The sequence below is a fragment of the Schistocerca americana genome, chromosome 2 (assembly GCF_021461395.2).
Source record: "Schistocerca americana isolate TAMUIC-IGC-003095 chromosome 2, iqSchAmer2.1, whole genome shotgun sequence".
NCBI classification, from domain to species: domain Eukaryota; kingdom Metazoa; phylum Arthropoda; class Insecta; order Orthoptera; family Acrididae; genus Schistocerca; species Schistocerca americana.
The window spans coordinates 236141644-236157039 of NC_060120.1; positions in this window are offsets into that span (position 1 = coordinate 236141644).

Genomic DNA, 15396 nt, shown 5'->3' on the forward strand with positions numbered 1-15396 from the left:
AAATTCTCTCTTTAAAAAATTTATAACAAGATCAAAATCAATAATCACCAAGTGTCATAAAGCATAGAAATAGCCTTGAAATTTTTAAATATTACAGCAAAGTCAAGAATAACATAAAACCCTGGAACGCTTAGAAATATTCACTTCAAAAAATTTAAAAAAAAACACTTTAACAGAAATAGGTGAAGGTATTTTACAATCATTCCAAAACAATTTAAGTGAGTAAATGCCCAGCTACAAAACAACTAGGCCACAGTAGTGGCTACCAGGAATACAACAAACGTAAAAACAGTGACTGCAAGAAGGCCTGCAGGGGTTTAAACGTTTTTAAGAGGACAAGGCGTTATTTTTAGGAAATATGGTGCGAAATTGTGATTTAGTGTGTTTCAGTGCGCGATGCGCCAGCCTCACGGCAGACGGTGGACGAAGGCTGGCCGGCGTGTTATGCAGGTGACACAGTTTTGCAACGAGCGTCGGTATGTGTGTACGTGCGCGGCAGCCATCAACAGCCAGAACGCAGCATTAAGGCCGGTTCCCACTAGGGCTGCCGCGCGTCAAAACCGCGCGTCAGCGGCGTGGTTGCCATGGAAACGGCGTCAGCGGCACGCCGCGGCGGGCTCTGCGTCGCGGTTTGACCATGTCGAACCGCTTCCGCTGCCGCGTGCCGCGCTCCAGGTGCGCGCCGCCAATCACAGAACGCGCTGAGCGTGACGTCAGGAACGGAACCCCTGGCCACACGAACTTTCGCCTAACGGCTGGCGCGGACGCGGCGGCAGCGATGAAATACTTATCATCCGATTCCAAGGAAACTATTCGGCAGAAAAATTTTATTCTTGGGTATGTTACAGCCTGATATCTTCTCTCGATAAAGGACCGAATTTATTTTCGTTATTCGTTGTGATTACTTGCTGTATCGCATTTACGTAAACCTTTACACGAAATTTTAATGAGTGTGCAGAGGTAAAAACGCATTGCGTGGACTTTGCGTACAGTTCATTTTAGGTAATACATTATTGCGTATGAAATTTAGTCAACATATCGAAATTGTTTTTAAAGCTGAGAGCAGATCGATAGCTATCACCGTTCTCGAGATATTGGATGATATGTCGGCGGACGGGCTGTGCGGTGACGCGACCTGTACTTCGTCCTGCTCGTCGTAAACCATGTGGTTGTATCAACCGCAAATTTCGTAAACGGTTCAAGAAATCGAAACGTGTTTTTTTGCAAACGATAACTTGTGAAAAGTCATGTATTTCTTCGCATGATAAATATCCTAAATCTGCTTATCTACCAAGATATGAAAGTAACTACAGTTTTTCAGAAGGGATAGATGAATTTTTTTAAACAGCATTTAATAGCATGTGGAATGAGAAGTTAAACCGAAACTAATTTGCTGGTATGTCATAAGATATAATTTACTAAATATCTACAGCTATTGATTATTCCCTTTGGTAAGTAACAAACTTTTTTTTCTTTATCCAGTGTACTTCACTGATTGAAGAAGCGTTTCGCCTTTTACTTTAAGGCACCTTCGGTGGAATCTAGAATGATTCAGTTTTGTTTTGATATGTGATACTTGCAGATTATAAAACAGTTCACATCTTTTTTTACGTGAATGACTGATTACTTACAGTGAACCGAGTTTTTGGCGGACAGGCGGACATATACGTTTCCCTTCACCTGGTCACATGCTGGAGGTTGAACTAAAACTTAGATTATGGAACATAAGCACATTTTCATGTTCACTCTGTTTTTTTCTGTCACTAGCAGTAGACGTTTTACCGAAAACTCTGATTTGAAGTCGTAACTACAGTGTGTTCACCTCATGTCCCTTCCTGTCTGGTTTGTTTATGTACATGTTGCCAACCTGCAGAATTATATGCTGAAAACTAATGTTTGTTTCTTTTTGTTCTCCTTATATCTGTATGTGCGTGTGGCTAGTCAGTGATAGTTATAGAAAGTTGAAAGTGAATCCAGTAGTTGTCAGACAGTGGTTGAAAGATTTCGTGTTCAGCTGATTTCTGTTTGGGTTTAAATGTTTTGTGGAGGAGTGCATGGAAGAGTAAATTCACTGCTTACATTAATAGATAAAATAGTAGAATAGCATTTCAACAGATGATTATTATCAGAATACTATCACCCAACCCCTTTGTCCTCACTCTTTGACGCCTCATAATATGTCCTGTCAACTTACCCCTGTTGTAGTCAAAGCTGTGCCGTAATTTCCTCTTCCTCCTCTATTTAATTCCGTACCTCTTCATTAGTTACACGATCCTCATATCTAATCTTCAGCATTCTTATTAATCACCACGTTTTGAAGCGTCCATTGTCTTCGTGACAGAACTGTTCATCGTCCACGTTTCACTTACATACAAGGCTGCAGTCCACACAAATACCTTTGTAAAATAGTATCCAACCATTATAATTTATATTCGATGTGAACAAATTTTCTTTTTCAGAACGCTTTCTTGCTATTGACAGTCTTCATTTTATGTCATCTCTACTTCTACCTTCTCAGTTACTGCTTCCCTTTCAAGTCATTGAAGTCTTAGAAATGCAGTTTGGTTTCTGTACAAGTTGTAGATAATCTTGTGGCCCTGTGTTTTATCGCTGACATCTCCAGAGCTTCAAAGAATGTTTTCATTTAGATTGTCAAAACCTTTCTCTAAATATGCAAATGCTATAAACACAGTTTCGCAGTTCTTCAGTGTGTCTACTTATCTAAGTGGTAGGATCAGTATTGCTTTGCGTGTTCAGACATTTCACAAGAATCTAACATTGTGCTTATGTTAGCTTGCACAACCCCTCCCACTCTCCTACCTACATATTCCTTCCACTTTCTAGCCTTCTCTTATTTGCTTAGTTCTGGCTTGCCAAATGAGTTCTTGACAGTTGCTTCTCCTTTGAGGAAAGTTTTCTTTGTTCTTTCTCATTTTCATTCCCCTATGTTTTCCAAGTGCAAAATCGCGTTGCAATTTTGGACTTTCTGTCGACGTCATATTTAGACATTTCTGTTTCCCATGGTCTACTTTATTTGCTGCATTTTTATAATTTTCCCTCTTGTCAAATTTAACATATCACGTTTTATCTAACGATTTCTACTGTACCTTCTTCCCGTTAACATACTCTGCTGCATTCACCACTTCTTCTCTCAAAGATATCCATTCGTATTCTAGCGGATTCCTTCCTCTGTTTCAGTCAGTCGTTGCATTACGGTAAATAAGATTATCGAATAACTGTGGGTCTTGACTTATTCAAGTTCCATTTCCTTAATTTGCTATCGTTTACTGTATTTTTGGTTGTAAACTGCAGATCGTAACCAATAAAGTATTGTAGGTTTGCGTCTGCACAGGGAAAATGTCTTATAATTTAAAATCTGGTTTCGAAAACTTTGTTCCAAATATGTATTATTCTTTCATGAGTGTTAAGCAACGTGCCAGCGATGATTACATTATGCTCTGTGCGAAATTCTACCAGGTGGCTTCCACTTTCATCCCTTTGTGTTCTTACTGTTTTCCTGTACCTGCTACCGTATCAAATTTTAAAATTTTGTCTCGCTTAACTATCTGAATAATCTCTTTTGTCGTACATTGATTGTTTCAATGTGTTTATGGTGAAATGAGAAAACATGAATAATGAAATATGTGAAAGAGTACATTCTACAGAAAATGAAAATTTGGTATGTCTTCACCCAACTTCGTCTTTCCTTCTTGTAGGTGTAAGATATAGTTAATCAAACGCACCGGGCGTTTCAGTGGGTCTCGCCCCGTACCTCAGTGGCTGTCCGTCATTGGCTACCGCTAGCGTCTGCCGCTTCCAGATGGGAACGCCAATTCCGCGAGCCGCCGCGTCAAAGCGGAAAACGCTTGCCGCCGCCGTTGCCGCACGCCGCGCTGCCGCGCTCTAGTGGGAACCGGCCTTTAGCAGAATTACGCAGGCGCGGTTTCGTTAGCCAACTCATCGAGAACATTCTAATAAACACGGCGCCGCGTAACTGGCGAATCCGGCAGCGATCTGCACTATTTAAGGGCATCAGAGGTGGGCGTCGGCATCAGTTCGACTGATTGGGCGTTCGGTCGCTGTTACGTTGTCGTCATCAGGGACGGCGGAGGGCGTTGCCCGCTGCTGCACCGGCGACTCCCGGCGTCGTCACGAGCCGCAGCGTCTGCAGGAGGCGAGCTAGGCCGTGCCTCGTGCTGCTACCCTCCTACCGCCCGCGCAACCGCTGACTTAGCACGGCGTCCTGTTCCCCAGGCTGAGCGTATCAGCACGTCTCCACCACGACACGAGCGGTGGGGCTGAGCTACCAGAAAATGTATTGGAAGAACCACGTCACCCGCTCAGGTCATCCTATTGCAGTTTGATGAATCGGCAACAATTCTAAACATATATATGGTGAAGTAAACTTGCAATAGGGTTTAACTTGGTGAAATTTCAGAACTATCTGGTGGCTTGAAACCTTCCTATCTGCACAATTTTTGGGCATGATTCTGGGAGTGGAAGGCAGGTAAGGGCAAATTTAACGAGGAACAGAAAATTAAGATGATCCTTGGGACAGAGAATCACAATAGGCATAAGAACTTAATTTGAATGTCCACAAACCCGCAAGCGCAGCTCGCCACAGAATAGCGGTCCCAATGAAGTGCTCCACCCAGAACCGCACCCTCTTCCTCTCCCATCGTCAAGTCGGTCGGATGGTGAAGCACACTGGAATAATTTGTTGGTCAGTCGGACAATCAGGAACTGGGTCAGCATATAATATGGCTAACTAGTCCAGTCCGCAAAACTGACAACCTGATAGTAGTGTTAGATCAACTAAGACAGTAACCACATAAAACACAAGACTAATTCACCACTTGAACCTTCTGTAAATTTGTTCCCTTTTTTTAAAAAAAATGACGAACTCTTAGATAAGATTATAATACTTAAGCCCAAAAAATCCTATACTTTGACAGTGTTAAGACTGTTTATTGAAAAATTCCACTAGATACAAATACTGCACCTTACCAATATACGGCAATAATCAACAGTCCACAGTGTCTGGAACATGATAGCCGTCTCCCTTTGCAATTAGGGCAAATGGATATCCCCACTGGACGTCCAATATAATTCTAAAAGACAATTTAAAAGACGTTTAATAACTCGGCACAATAATTGCCCTGTCTATCCTAGTAGGACCCATATTAGTTGGACCTCTTCACAGATCCACCCAAAAAACAATGCCACAAGCAATTCAAACGATACTAAAACCAATCAGTGTGCAGCAACAAGGACGAAATGCAAGTAACAAGCGGTATACAGTACCCAGAAGCGGCCAAAAGACCCACCACACGTCGTCAACTGAGACGACCGACCGACCAACCAACCAACCAACCAATGGTCGTTCCTGATGAAGTCACTGGTAAGGGAAAAGGTTGTAAGTGAATCGCATATTGATAGCTTGTTACCCAGAAGTCACTTCCACAGACGGCAACACAATCGGTGGTAGTGACAACACACTTTCGATAGAAAACCAAAAGCAATCAGCCTCTCGCAGAACGGAGCCTTTGGTCACTTCCCACACAATCGGCCAACAGTCGTCCCAACCGCTTTAGCTCGGAGCCCCAGCTTCCTCCCAGCGCTATCCAAACGAGACTTGCACGCCGTGAAAATTCGGCCCACTACCTGCGGCGGGGCCATATTCCAAATCCCAATGGTAATTGAACTACCTGAGTCTAACTGGCTGAGTCTAGCTGGCCGCAGACCAGTTTCCGGTTGAGTTCAAACGTACGGCAAGAAACAACCGTTAATGCTGCGGACACGAGCACATCAGCTAGCAGGTTTGGGCCGACCAGTCTCAATACGGCGCATATGGTGTCATCTATTAGGCCTCGATTCTCGCTCGATTGGAAATTCGCGCATCAAATGATCCTTTTTCCACTCGGGAAACACTTTATGACCAGAAGGTTTAAATGGTAACTAGTGGGGTTTACTGTCTTGGACTCTAACCCTTTGCATGGTTGCGCTGCTCGTCTGTGAATCTCAAAGCCTTCATGGAAGACAACAATTCATTTAATTCAGAAACCGTAGTGGGCTTCTGGGCGCATGCAGTCCATAACCGATCTTCCGGTCTCCTGCCCTGGAGAATGTTGAACACACTGTCATGTTCCATCTACATCTACATCTAAATTTATACTCCGCAAGCCGCCCAACGGTGTGTGGCGAAGAGCACTTTACGTGCCACTGTCATTACCTCCCTTTTCTATTCCAGTCGCGTATGGTTCGCGGGAAGAACGACTGCCGGAAAGCCTCCGTGCGCGCTCGAATCTAATTTTTCATTCTTGATCTCCTTGGGAGGTATAAGTAGGGGGAAGCAATATATTCGATACCTCATCCAGAAACGCACCCTCACGAAATCTGGATAGGAAGCTACACCGCGATGCAGAGCGCCTCTCTTGCAGAGTCTGCCACTTGAGTTTGCTAAACATCTCCGTAACGCTATCACGATTACCAAATAACCCTGTGACGAAACGCGCCGCTCTTCTTTGGATCTTCTCTATCTCCTCTGTCAACCCGACCTGGTACGGATCCCACTCTGATGAGCAATACTCAAATATAGGCCGAACGAGTGTTTTGTAAGCCACCTCCTTTGTTGATGAACTACATTTTCTAAGGACTCTCCCAATGAATCTCAACCTGGCACCCGCCTTACCAACAATTAATCTCATATGATCATTCCACTTCAAATCGTTCCGTACGCATACTCCCAGATATTTTACAGAAGTAACCGCTATCATATAATCATACAATAAAGGATCCTTCTTTCTATGTATTCGCAATGCATTACATTTCCCTATGTTAAGGGTCAGTTGCCACTCCCTGCGCACCAAGTGCCCATCCGCTGCAGATCTTCCTGCATTTCGCTGCAATTTTCTAATGCTGCAACTTCTCTGTGTACTACAGCATCATCCGCGAAAAGCCGCATGGAAGTTCCGACACTATCTACTATGTCATTTATATATATTGTGATTTTCATCTGCAAAGCGTCAACTTCCGTGCGCACACGCTTCATGTATTCGAGCAAATTCTCAGTAGACCTTGTACCCGCCAATAACGGTCGCGCTCTAATTCGTTGCGGAAACAAGGTGGTAACTTTATCACTGGACTCCTCAGATCTTCTAGAGTGCCTCGTTTACTAAGCATTCCCGAAAGTACGCTACTCAGTGAACCTCGAGACAAAGGATATAATAAACACAATGTAACAGACGAGGAATCTGCAAGACATCAGCATGACCCTCAAAATTATCAATCAGCCATAACAGCTCTTCAGCCTGGGGCAGCTGGTCAAAAGCTAAATCGGAAACTCCCGTAGCAATTGCATGATTGGTTTAGGCAACTTAGCATGTGAGTCTACAGCCGATCTATCCTGATCCGCCTCTCCTGCCAAGTCCCGGGTGGCGCTGCCCCTCTCTGTGCCACTCGCCTCTCCTTCTAAACTCATCGCGCTAGTAGTTACTTGTAAATCCTTGACGAAAGTAAACAATTGACTGACCATGTCATTGTTGCTTAGTAAGAGGGAGGTGTCTCAAATCAGAGATACAGTTCCTCAGTGGAAAAGTTGATCATGAACTTTCGCTATCTGCTTGCGACTCGGCTAATCCCCTTCACGAAACCGAATATTGAAACTAAACTCACTGAGAGCGCTAGAACAAGTAGAAAGCACTGTACCTAGCTCACCAATCAGGTTGGAAGAATATGAATTGTAAGCCAGCCCAAGGCAGCTCCTGGGATCCATCTCCCCTAATAAACCCCCACAAAATCACAAAAATATTGCACGAGAATATTAACCAGTAATACAATTCAGTAATGAAACCACGGGTGATGTCAACAGGGGGAAGACAAACTCCCCGCCCCCTTTTCACACAATGCAACAACCACACTCTGGTGCCATTAAAATGTTCTTTCATTGACGGCTGCAGGAGCAAGCCGCAGGTTCAACATCACTTGTGGCTGGCAACATGTAGATTTATTTCATGAAAACATTTAAAGTTTTCCTGTACAATCGAATGAAGCGAAAAGCCAGTTAACAACAACAAATTATCACATAATGCTAGAAAAGCTTCAAAACTTTTTTCGAATTTTACGGGTATTTTTAAAAGAAAATTACAACACGATAAACAGCAATAACCACAGAGTGCCAGAAGGCTTAGAATTTACTTTAAAATTCTCTCTCAAAAATTTACAAGAAGATCAAAATCAGTAAAAACCAAGCGCCATAAGGCTTGGAAATAGTCTTGAAATTTTTAAGTATGACAACAAATTCAAGACCAATGCAGAGCCGTAGAAGGGTTAGAAGTATTTCCTTTCCAAAAAAATAAACACTTTAACAGAAATAGGTCAAGATATTTTACAATTGTTCCACAACAATTTAAGTGAGTAAATGCCCCACTTCAAAACAATTAGTCCACTGTGGTGGTTACCAGGAATACAACAAATGTAAAAACAATGACAGCAGGCAAGCGTGTAGGGGCTTAAACGTTTGGTAAATTGGCAAAAAAACCCAAACAATTTCATGCTAGTGTTAGATCAGCCTAGACAGTAACCACGTAAATCACAAGAATAATTCACCCTTGAACCTTCTGCAAATTTGTTCCTTTTTTCTTTAAAAAAAATTACCAACAGTCAAATGACGTTATAATACTTAGGCGCCGGCCGAAGTGGCCGTGCGGTTAAAGGCGCTGCAGTCTGGAACCGCAAGACCGCTACGGTCGCAGGTTCGAATCCTGCCTCGGGCATGGATGTGTGTGATGTCCTTAGGTTAGTTAGGTTTAACTAGTTCTAAGTTCTAGGGGACTAATGACCTCAGCAGTTGAGTCCCATAGTGCTCAGAGCCATTTTTGAATACTTAGGCCCAAGAACTAATCAAAGATAACTGCAATAAAACTATTATTTGTCTCCAGAACTCTGACAAACATTTAAACAAGAGGAAAATCTAGTATCGGACAGTGTTAAGATTGACTGCTCATTGAAAAAAACTTCTCTAGATACAATTACTGCACCTTACTAATACAGGGCATTAATCAACAGTCCACAGTGTCTGCTACATGGCAGCCATCTCACTGAGCGGCTACGGCTAATGGGCACCCCCAATGGTTCGCCACTTTCATTCTAAAACACAATTTTAAAGAAATTTAACAACTCGGCGCAGTAAGTGCCCTGGCTATGCCAGTAGGACTCCTCCTAGTTGGACCCCTTCACAGATCCACCCAAAAAACAATACCAAAAGTAACTCAAACGATACTAAAACCAGTCACTGTGCAGCAACAGGGACGAACTGCAAGTAATCAGGGGCACACAAAATCCAGAAGTGGCCCAAAGACGCAAATCACATCGTCCGCTGAGACGACCGACCGACCAACCGACTTTCGTTCCCGAGGAGATCACAGGCAAGGGAAAAGGTTGCAAGTGAATCGCCAACTGACAGCTCGTTACCATGAGATCACTTTGACGGATGGCAACACAATCGGCGGCGATGGAAACCAACAGCCACCAGCCGCTCACTGAAGAGAGTCCTTGGTCACTTGCCGCACAATCGACCAACCGTCGACCCGACCGCTTCCGCTCGGAGCCCCAACCTTCTCACAGCGCTGTCCGAACGAGACTTGCGGGCCGCGAAAATACGGCACACCGGCCGCGGCGCGGTGGCAGCGCCAACGGACGACCAGAGAAGAAACCGAGCAGAGGAAGGCGCACGGAAAACAAATCGATACAAGCCGACACGGCTTACTAGGTGATGAAAGTTGATTCTTATGTAACATATCTCACGCTTTGTATAAAATTGTCCGTCTCTTTGCAGACAGATCTTTTATCAGTTTTCTTCGTGTGATTCAAGTTTTCGTAATTGGGCTTGTCTTTTATAAATGACCAGTAACCCGCCCCTATTGTTATCAAACACTGCATGAGTGGATAGTCTAGGCAATTCACGCTCACTTTTAAGAAAAGCTAGTTGTTCACGCATTTCAGTGTTTATGACTTCATATCTCGTGAAGTTTCTGACGAAAAATGATATGCTTTTGAATGCACATTCAGTAACACATGTGGATACCCTCTGCAAAATGTGACGATGATGTTTTGGTTTGTGGGGCGCTCAACTGCGCGGTTATCAGCGCCCGTACAAAGTCCCACCCTTTGCTCAGTCCAAACTCGTCCTTTTCATGGAATGATGAGGACAACACAAACACTCAGTCATGTGAAAAATCCCTGACCCCGCCGGGAATCGAACCTGGGACCCCGTGCTCGGGAAGCGAGAACGCAACCGCGAGACGACGAGCTGCGGACCCTGTAAAATGTGTTACGAGTGGAGTTACTATTACAGAACTAATAGTGCCTTATGCACTAAAAGCTAAAATGCAGTGAGGGATGAACAATTTCCCTATCATTGTTGTGTGGGAAGTGTCAGCAAGAATAATTTAGGAACAATTTGTAATTATGTCACTAAATGGTCTCATTCTCCAGCACTGGAGGAACATAGACTGGCGAAATTGTACGCCGTGGGTTATGATGCCTCAGTAGGTTACTTATTGCAAACAATTTACCTAAGGTATACCTCCCAATGGGTAGATTGTGACAGCAATTTAATTTTTGCAGTTAAGTCAATAAACAGTGTGAAATAGTGAAAATTACAATTTTGTTGACTCCAAAAGCCGTTAGATAGGTCTACAGCAAATGTAATTGGGTTATCATTGTGTAGTAGTACAGGTCCCTACCTTCACTGACATGTATTGGAAGCCAGAAGCACCCCATAGTCGAAACAGTGTAATAGGTTTTGTGGGTGACAGCTTCTATCGACTAATCGGGCAAAGCCCGATGTGAGAGTTCTTCTCATCGCATGTATTGACACTTTTATAGAAAAAGCTATTGAACGTATGGGGGCGTTTCAATCGAAACACGAGGTCACAATATCTCTGATAACTAGTTCTGTTCAAAAGACGACAATTCAATTATTTTTAATTAATTAAAATACTGATGATATACATTAATAACTCTCGTGATATATTGTCCTGTCAAAAGCATCCGGACACCTCCCTGTAATGCAGAACTAAATAAGTTATGACGCGGATCTGCCACTATACACTATGTGATCAAAAGTATCCGGACACCCCCAAAAACATACGTTCTTCATATTAGGTGCATTGTGCCGCCACATACTCCCAGGTACTCCATATCAGCGACCTCAGTAGTCATTAGACATCGTGAGAGAGCAGAATGGGGCGCTCCGCAGAACTCACGGACTTCGAACGTGTTCAGGTGATTAGGCGTCACTTGTGTCATACGTCTGTACGCGAGATTTCCATACTCCTAAACATCCCTAGGTCCACTATTTCCGATGTGATAGTGAAGTGGAAACACGTACAGCACAAAAGCGTACAGGCCGACCTCGTCTGTTGACTGACAGAGACTGCCGACGGTTGAAGAGGGTCGTAATGTGTAACAGGCAGACATCTATCCAGACCATTAAACAGGAATCCCAAACTGCATTAGGATCCACTGCAAGTACTATGACAATTAGACAGGAAGTGAGAAAATTTGGATTTCATGGTCGAGCGGCTGCTCATAAGCCACACACCACGCCGGTAAATGCCAAACGACGCCTCGTTCAGTTTAAGGAACATAAATACTGGACGATTGAACAGTGGAAATACAGTGAGTGGAGTAAGGAATCACCATACATAATGTGGCGATCCGATGGCAGGGTGTATGGTGAATGCCCGGTGAACGTCATCTGCCATCTTGTGTAGTGCCAATAATAAAATTCGGAGGCACTGATGTTATGGTATGGTCGTGTTTTTCATGGAGGGGTTTGCACCCCTTGTTGTCTTGCGTGGCACAGCACAGGCCTACATTGAAGTTTTAAGCACCTTCTTGCTTCCCACTGCTGAAGAGGAATTCGGGGATGGCGACTGCATCTTTCAGCACGATCGAGCACCTGTTCATAACGCACGGCCTGTGGCGGAGTGGCTACACGACAATAACATCCCTGTAATAGACTGGCTTGCACAGATTCCTGACTATAGGATGTTATGTTTTGGAATGCCGTCTTCATGCCAGGCCTCACCGACCGACATCGATCCTTCTCAGTACAGCAATCCGTGAAGAATGGGCTGCCATTCCCCAAGAAACCTTCCAGTACCTGAGTGAACGTATGCCTGCGACACTGGAAGCTGTCATCAAGACTAAAGATGGGCCAACACCTTATTGAATTCCAGCATTATCAGTGTGGGGGGGGGGGGGCCTCACGAACTTGAAAGTCATTTTCAGCCAGATGTCCGGATACTTTTGATCACATTGTGTAAGTAGTGGCGGGGAGTACTGTGTCGTCAGTAGAGACGCAGTAACAGTCGAATGTGTCAGTCAGGATAGCTCTTGACTTCGGACGTGTACAAGACTAAATGTCATTAAATTTTACCTATCACATCGGTCAGGGACAGTGTAATCCTTCTAAAGTTGCCCACGTCAACTGTTGGTGATGTGATTGTTAAGTAGAAACATGAAGCAATAACCGCAGCTAAACCAAGCCCAGGAAGACCTCATGTACTGAAGGATAGGGACCATCAAGCATTTCGGAAGGTGGCTGTAAAAAATAGTATCAAATTAGCGGAAGGAATCACTCCTGAGTTCCGAAATGCTACCAGCAGTCCACCTAGAATACGACCGTGTGTAGGAATTTAAAAAGACTGGCGTACAAAGTTGTAGCAGCTCCTCAGAAGGCACACATTTATATAGTCAATATTAACTGACCCTTGACCTGATGTGCCGGCCGTTAGTGGCCGAGCGGTTCTAGGCGCTTCAGTGTGGAACAGCGCGACCGCTACGGTTGCAGGTTCGAATCCTGCCTCGGGCATGGATGTGTGTGATGTCCTTAGGTTAGTTAGGTTTAAGTAGTTCTAAGATCTAGGGGACTGATGACCTCAGATGTTAAGTGGCTGGTTCAAATGGCTCTGAGCACTATGGGACTTTACATCTGTGGTCATCAGTCCCCTAGAACTTAGAACTACTTAAACCTAACTAACCTAAGGACATCACACACATCCATGCCCGAGGCAGGATTCGAACCTGAAACCATATCGGTCGCGCGGTTCCGGACTGAGCGCCTAGAACCGCTAGACCACCGCGGCCGGCAGATGTTAAGTCCCATAGTGCTCAGAGCCATTTGAACCATTTTTTTTACCTGATGTAAAGAGCAACGCCACATGACTATGGATGGCTGGAAACAAGTGATCTGGAGTAATGAATCACGCTGTACCTTGTGACAATCTCCTGGAAGAGTTTGCGTTTGCCGAATGTCTGGAGAACGTTACTTGACGACCGAGCGAGGTGGCGCAGTGGTTAGCACACTGGACTCGCATTCGGGAGGACGACGGTTCAATCCCGTCTCCGGCCATCCTGATTTAGGTTTTCCGTGATTTCCCTAATTCCTTTGAAAGAGCACGGCCGATTTCCTTCCCCATCCTTCCCTCACCCGAGCTTGCGCTCAGTCTCTAATGGCCTAATCTCCTCCTCCATTACTTGACGTTACGTGTATTACCAACAGTGAAATACGGATGGGCTGGTGCTGTGGCGTGGATCGTTTTTCGTGGTTAGGGTGTGTTTCCCTTATTGCGCTTAAGAAAACGTGGATTACGGAATTATATGAACACATTTCAGAGCATTGTGTACTATGTACAGTAAAGGGATACTTCAGAGAGGATGACTCCACCAGCATGATAATGAACTCTGTTAATAACGAGCATCCTTGAGGCAAATGTATGTGGACAGCAACATTGCTGAAATGGACTGGCCTGCGCAGAATCCCAACCTGAATGCAATGGAACAGCTTTGTGATGAGTCAGAATGCCGACTACTCCAGTAACACTTCCTGCTCTGGTTTCTGCTCTTGGGGAAGAATGGGCTGTCATTTCTCCACAGACGTTTAGACACCTCGTTGAAACTGTCCCTAGCAGAGTCAAAGCCACATAAAAGTGAAAGATGGGCTCACCTCACATAAATGGCCATTAATAGATGTCCAGATTCTTTTGATCGGACAGTGTACTTTGCCTAGACAAAGTATAATTTCAGTTTCTAACTCTCTGATAAACCAGAGTCGTTTGATGTACGTTACTATACCATTCTTTGTGATTTTCATTTCACATTTTTGCACATTTTTTTGTTTTTGTATGCTTTTAGCCCTCCCACTGCATCTAAATTTGGCTCAATCAATATTAAGCAACCGGTTTGGAAGCTATCAGAATCAAGTGAATTGTCTGTATAATGAGCCACCAACATAACGTAAATTTGTACGATAATTTGCTTCGCAAAAAGTTACAATTCTGACCTGGTGTGTATCTGACGTCATGACAATGACGTTACTTGAAACTAGAATAAAAGCAGTAGACTCGCCTGAAGGGCGGTAGTAGTATCTGTGCAAACAGTCTTGAGAGGTACAGCAAGCAGGCTTTTAAAAGCTGCAAATGTGCGTTTTTTCTGTATGGCTTGAAATTGGCAACACTTCTGTAGTTAGATAGTCTGGTCCAATCGTATAATATTCAGATTTGTGAGTCATTTGAATGGACAGTGCTTTGATGCTCGACTGCGTGGAAGCTTCAGGGCACATATATTCATTGTCAAGGTTTCCAGTCAACCACGTCTGTCCACCACAGAGGAGGACTGCGTGCTGCCCCTGAGCAAAAATTCGCTCATATTTTGTCAGCACAAGATGTACGTAGCCTCAAAATATGCAAAGTGGTTGGGTAATAAATTTATAAATTTTATTCGTTAAAAGGAATTCTGTTATACGTTATAGAGCGCACGACAAAGTGGTGGGTTTGGCTGCCGATCGCGGTACAACAGCGACCTGGCGTCTAAAGAAAAAAGAATACGGGAGGCCAAAGAAGAGTTAACCATTTAAAACAATAATGATGTAAAAGAATAAGAATTTTAGTAGTATGTCCGAAGTAGGTCTGAAGTAGACGCAGAGTTCGTCGTTTGTTCATGGTTAGGACACTAGTTCGGCGTTTGACGCTTAATTAATATTATATCTTGTAGTAGGAGAATTTATGATCTGTCTTACGTATTTACATCGATACGCAAAGACAGGAAAATTAGCAAGATAATATTGGATGCTATCCTGATTGGAAAGTTTGAAATTTCTCATCACTTACGTAAGACTCATGTTTTCGTTTAATTCTGAAGAAGACAAGTCTGTTTTCACTTGAGTGAACAACCATATAAAGTTCAGCTCAGAAGTGGTGTGCTGTTTTCCTCAGAATTGATGTTTTACTCTAAAGCGATTATCTATTATCATTCTCTTTGGGATCTTCTGTTGAACACTGGCCGGTAATAATAATCTTTCTTCAGGGGTAGCAGTTCAACTGCCATATA